This window comes from Papio anubis, chromosome 14, assembly GCF_008728515.1.
Source record: "Papio anubis isolate 15944 chromosome 14, Panubis1.0, whole genome shotgun sequence".
NCBI classification, from domain to species: Eukaryota; Metazoa; Chordata; class Mammalia; order Primates; family Cercopithecidae; genus Papio; species Papio anubis.
This window is the reverse complement of record NC_044989.1, coordinates 73,714,859-73,721,423: the sequence shown is the minus strand read 5'-3', so window position 1 is coordinate 73,721,423 and position 6,565 is coordinate 73,714,859.

The following is a 6,565-nucleotide window of genomic DNA, read 5'->3' as shown; positions in this document are numbered from 1 at the left end:
TTTGTGTGATATTCTATTGTGATGTTTTATTTTATAATAAAAATTAAAATATTTATAATGCAAATGTCTTTAAAATATGTTTTATTAAAATGTTAAATCAAAATCAATTAAATTAAGTTCTCTGGAGGGGGAACCCAGGCATCAATATTATTTAAAGCTCTCTGGTGATTCTAAAGTGCAGCCAAGTTTGAAAGCCAGTGTGTAAGAGAAATGGCACTTCACTGTGCTCAGTGTCAGGGGCTTGGGTTCTAGTCTTCACGTAGCCACCCATCCAGCTGTGTGACCAGGAACAAGGAGTTTCACCTCTCTGTTCCATAGTGGCCCATCTGTTACATGGTGAAAACAGTTGATCTACCCAAAGTTGGGATTAGACAGGTTGACTTTTGAAGTCCCTCTGAGTTTCAGAACCTGGTAATCTAAGAAAAGGAACTAAAACTTTTTAATGATTGTATATATAATACGATCATGCATATGCATCCACATGAAAAGTGTGTGTGTGTGTGTGTGTGTGTGTGTGTGTGTGTACATCATTCAGGGTCCTGGCACCAAACAGAATTCACCATATATGGTCCAATTAAGAGATGTTATGAAGGAGCTGTGCACAGAGGTGTGGATGGGATTACTGTACACACTGACTTGAAACAGTGAGAAACTGTTACCACCCCTGAGCCTGAAAAGCAAGAGAAAGAAATGTGTTACTGAATCCCAGCAAGAGCTGAAGCTATGGAGGAGCCGCCCCACAGGCACTGTAGTTGCAGAGGAACACAGTCTCTTACACTGGATCCGCTTATTTATGTGGCTGTGTAGATGAATATACCACAATATATTAGTCCATTCTACTGTTGAAAGACATTTGGGTTATTTTCAGATTTTTGTTCCAAAAAATGTGTCACTAAGAATATTCTTGTACCTGCCTGTTGGTGTACATGTGGACACATTTCTGTTGAGTATATACACAGGAGTGGAATTTCTGGGTCATAGCATATATGAATCTTCACCATGGACTGCCAAACTGTTTTTCAAAGTATGTGTACCAATTTACATTCCACTAACAGTATATAAGAATTCCTCTTTCTCTTTAGTCTTATCAACACTTGCTGAAGAAAGAAAACAAGATGGGATAACAGACATAATCAGATATCAACATTCATTATAAAACTATAGTAATTGAGGCAGGGCAGTCTGTGTGAAAAGATAGATAAATAAACCACTGGAGAAGGATAGAGAGTCCAGCAACAGTCCCATATATATGCAGACACTCCTTTGCAGACAAAGGTAGCATTTCAGAGCAGTAGAAAACAGGCATTCTCTTCATTAAATGATATTGGATCAATGGAATATACACACCCAAAAATGAAATTTGACCCCACCTCACATTATCCCTAAAAATCAATTCTAGGTGGATTGCAGATGTAAATGCAAAAGGTGAAACAACAGATTTAGAAGAAAACATGAGACTATCTTCATGACCTTGAGGTAGACAAAACTTTTTTAAATAGGACCCAAAAAAAGCACTTACTTAAAAAGGAAAAGATTAATAAACTGGATTTCATTAAGATTAGGGACTACTGTTCACCAAAGGATACCACAAAGAGTGCAGTAGCATAAGTCACACACTGGCAAAGATATTTGCAACATATAACTGACAAAAGACTTATATCCAGACCATGGAAAGAATTGTCAGAATGAAAAAGATAGCAATCCAGTAGAAAAATGATCCAGTCTTGAATGGGCACTTTACAAAAGAGATGTCCAAGGCTGGGCACGGTGGCTCACGCCTGTAATCCCAGCACTTTGGGAGGCCGAGGTGGGCGGATCACGAGGTCAGGAGATTGAGACCATCCTGGTTAACACGGTGAAACCCATCTCTACTAAAAATACAAGAAAATAGCCAGGTGTGGTGGCGGGCGCCTGTAGTCCCAGCTACTCAGGGGGCTGAGGCAGGAGAATGGTATGAACCCGGGAGGTGGAGCTTGCAGTGAGCCGAGATTGCGCCACTGCACTCCAGCCTGGGCGACAGAGAGAGACTCCATTTCAAAATAAATAAATAAATAAATAAATAAATAAATAAATAAAATATCCAAATATTCAATAAACATATTTAAAAGTGCTCAACCTCATGTAAAATAAAACCATGAGATATTACCTCACACCTACCAGCACAGCTAAAACCAAAGTGACTGACACTATAGTACTGCAGAAAATATTGAACAATGAATTCTCACACATTGCTGGGGGGAGTTTAACTGATATGACTCCTTTGGAAGTGAAAATAAATTGAAAGTTGAAAATATACTATGACTCAACAATCCTATCCTATATTCCAGAAATGTATACATATGTGCCCAAATATAAATGTAGAAGAATGTTCATGAACAATATTTTTCTTAATAAATAAAAACTGGAAACAATCCGAATGTCCATTAACAATAAAAGTGGATAAATTATGTTATACCTGTGCCATGAGATAGAATACAGCAATGAAAATGAACAAACCAAAGCTACAATATCATGAATCAATCTCACACTTATAATGTTGAACAGAGGAAGCCGAGCACAAAATAATACACATCATAGAATTCCATGTATATAAAGTACAAAACCAGACAATAATGATCTATAGTGATAGACAGAAATCAGATTAGTAGTTAAGACTAGGGAAGAGAAAAGGGTTAGTGATTGGGAGGGGCACAAAGGGAGCTTCTGAGATGCTGGTATTGCTCTATCTCTTGAGTTGGGAGGTGTTGCCTAGCTATATCTATTTTTTAATAACTTATCAAGCTATGTACTTATGATTTCTGTATTTTTGTATGTATATCTCAATTAAGGTTTTAATAATGAAAAATACGTACATAAAGGAATGTTTATCATTGCATTGTACATAATGTCATTAGATCCATCAGTTACAGTATTAGTTAAATGAATTGGTTGCATCCATGAAATGAAATATTTTATCATATGAAATAAGGTCTATGGAAAACTTTCATAACATTTTGTTGAATGAAAACACCGTATTACAAAATGGTATATTCAGTGCAAATTGATTTGTTTAGAAAGTGTATGAGGCCAGATACAGTGACTCACGCCTGTAATCCCAGCACTTTAGGAGGCCGGGGTGGGCAGATCACCTGAGGTCAGGAGTTTGAAACCAGCCTGGCCAACATGGTGAAACCCTGTCTCTATTAAAAATACAAAAATTAGCTGGGCATGGTGGCGTTCACTTGTAATCCCAGCTACTCGGGAAGCTGAAGCAGGAGAATCGCTTGAACCTGGAAGAGAGCTTGCAGTGATTAGAGATGGCGCCACGGCACTCTGAGAGTCTGGATGACAGAGTGAGACTGTCTCAAAAAACAAAAAGGGAAAAAAAAAAAGTGTATGGGGTATGTGTTTCTGGTGTGTGTGTGTGTGTGTGTGTGTGTGCGTGCATGAGCACACATTCAAATAAGTTAACTGAAAGGATTCACTATAACATATTAATAATGGTTGTCTCTGAGTAGTGTGATTGCAAGGTTGCTAAAGTTTTTTATGTTTTCTTCTTGTTCTTGTGAATTCTTTTATTTTTCTACAATAAACATGTTCTATTTATGTTTTTAAAAAGTTAAAAAAAATCTATTCAGAGCTTTGTTAGCACTCCATTAAACACTCTTTTATGTATTCTCTGATTCTATCAAATTAATGTTATTCTCCCCATGGCATCTGAATCAGGCAGAATGGCAAAATCAATCCACTATGTAAAGCATTAAACTAAAACTAAAATATGGCTTCAGTTCCTAGCTTTCCTGTTGTGTGATCTTGTTTCTCCCATCTGATCTCTCTGTACTTAATATTCTCTTCCCAGTGTCTTGCTGGAACTTGGATTTAAAATCATTCTGTTTCTCTGTATACTTTTTCCAGCATTTAGATTTCATTTTCCTGTCTACAAGAGACACAGCCACAAAATCTCCAGACATGAAGCAAGGTAGATACTTCTTTTTTTAAGTAATGATGATCAACTTGAGCCCATGTATGAAGTACCTACTATTTGTCGGACATGATGCTAAATAACATTAGTTAATCCTGACAACCCCAAGAAATAGGTGTTTTTATATCCACTTTACAGATGAAGAAACTAAGGGACAGATTGGTTAAGCAACTTGGCCAAGGTGGCCGGGTTAGTTAGAGGCAAAGCAAGATTCAAGAGCAGGGAAGTCCCAGGACTTTGGGAGGCCAAAGCAGGAGGATCACTTGAGGTCAGGAGTTCGAGACCAGCCTGGCCAACATGGAGAAATCCTGTCTCTACTAAAAATACAAAAATTAGCCAGGTGTGGTGGCAAGCACCTGTACTCTCAGCTACTTGGGAGGCTGAGGCAGGAGAATTGCTTGAATCCGGGAGACAGAGGTTGCAGTGAACCAAGATCGAGCCACTGTATTCCAGCCTGGGAGGCAGAGTGAGACTCTGTCTCCTCTGAAAAGGGAGTACCTGTAAAATTATCCAGGAGATAGATTCATGTAATAAGCACCTTGGCTGCAGAAATTGTTGGCACCTCCCTTCTTAAGAAAATCCAATATCGGGACAATGAAGGTGAAAATATCATTAATAAACCATCAAGAGAATCTGGCAATCTTCAGGAATCTCTGGTTGACTTTGACACTGGAGGATCCACTCCAAATCACCCCTTTTTCTCACTTCTTAGCTGGACAGAACAAGATTCGTGGAACTGTATCTTGAACTACCAGACACCCACTTCCCCCAGATTTGTCCAGAGAAAGCACTTTGGCAGGCAGTAAGGATTGCTTGGAATACATGACTACTGAGACATCAGTTTTTGTAAATACATAAGGTTATCATCTGGATGAACTATGGACATTCAAAATGCTGACCATTAAGTGCCAAAAATTATCCAAAGCCCTGCCTAAACTAAGTAGCATTGTGGCAAAGCCAAAATGGTCAAAGTCATGTAGCAGGTCATCTTTTAATCATTGCTTTCTCAGATACCAGTTGGAAATACCCCAAGAAGTATCACCACATAAATGAAGACATTTTAATTTTCAGTTGACAGCTAGAAGTCAAGAGACCTCAGGTAGTGGTTCTCAAACTTGAGCTTGCCTCAGAAGCACCTGGAGAGCTTATTAAAACACAGTTTGTTCAACCCTATCCCCAGAGTTTTTGATTCAGTAGTTCTGGGGTGGAGTCCAGTAATTTGCATTTTAACAGGTTCCCAGGTGATGCTGAGGTAGCTGGTCCAGGACCACAGTTTGAGAGCAATTGGCCTAAGAAATTGGTACAATTGACCACAGTTGTATGGATTTTAAGATTGTAATGGGAGCCCTTTCCTTCATTGCCAGAGTGAGGAGGAAGATTTTTAGGGATGCTTAGCTGGTTCAAACAGAGGGAAGAAAAATCAGGACAGTGTGGTATCATAAAAACCGAAAAACCAGGCCGGGCATGGTGGCTCACGCCTGTAATCCCAGCACTTTGGAAGGCCGAGGCAGGCGCATCATGTCAGGAGATCAAAAATGTCCTGGTTAACATGGTGAAACCCCGTCTCTACTAAAAATACAAAAATATTAGCCGGGCTTGGTGGTACACGCTTGTAGTCCCAGCTGCTCTGGAGGCTGAGGCAGGAGAATGGCATGAACCTGGGAGGCGGAGCTTGCAGTGAGCCAAGATCGCTCCACTGCACTCCAGCCTGGGTGATGAGCAAGACTCCGTCACAAAAAAAAACAAAAACAAAAACAAAAAACAGAATTTCAAGGAGGAATAAAATGAGAAGTCACATAAAAGAAGGAGAAGGAAAGATAATGGTCCATTGAATTTGGCATCCTGGAAGTAATGGATGATCTCAATGAAGAGTTTCACTGGCATGGTGGGAACAGACACAGAGCTGCAGCAGTTTTTGAGTGAAGTAGTTCTTGCAGCTGACTCTTTCAAATAGCCTGGCTATTAAATAATGGAGAGTTAGAGGATAGTAATGAGAGAGGATTTGGCTTGAGCAAGTGCTGAAGGAAATGCAGCATGCATGAAAAGAGGTTGAAGATACAGAGGAGAGAGGAGCTGTAGTGAGCGGATTCCTGAGAAGGTGAGAGGCATTCCAAGCTTAGATGGGGGAGAAATACGTTTCATTGAGGCAGAAGGAAAAGATAAGGGATGGGTCAAGAGGGAGGGTTTAGGGCCAGATGCAGTGGCTCACACCTGTAATCCAAGCAAATTAGGAGGCCAAGGCAGGAGGACTGCTTAAGGCCAGGAGTTCAAGACCAGCCTGAGCAATAGAGCAAGACCCCTTCTCTACAAAAAAAATACAAAAATTAGCCAGCCATGGTGGCACACACCTGTAGTCCCAGCTAGTCAGGAGGCTGAGGCAGGAGGATCATTTGAGCCTAGGAGGTTAAGGTTGCAGTGAGCCATAATTGTGCCACTGCACTCTAGCCTGGGTGACAGAGTGAGATTCTGTCAAAAAAGAAAGAAAGAAAGAGAGAAAAGAAAGAAAGAAAAGAAAAGAAGGAAAGAAAGAAAGTTTAGTTTCTAGTTGGGAAAGTTCTCGCCTGATAGCCTCAATTTTCCCAGTGGAATAGGCAAGTCCATAGC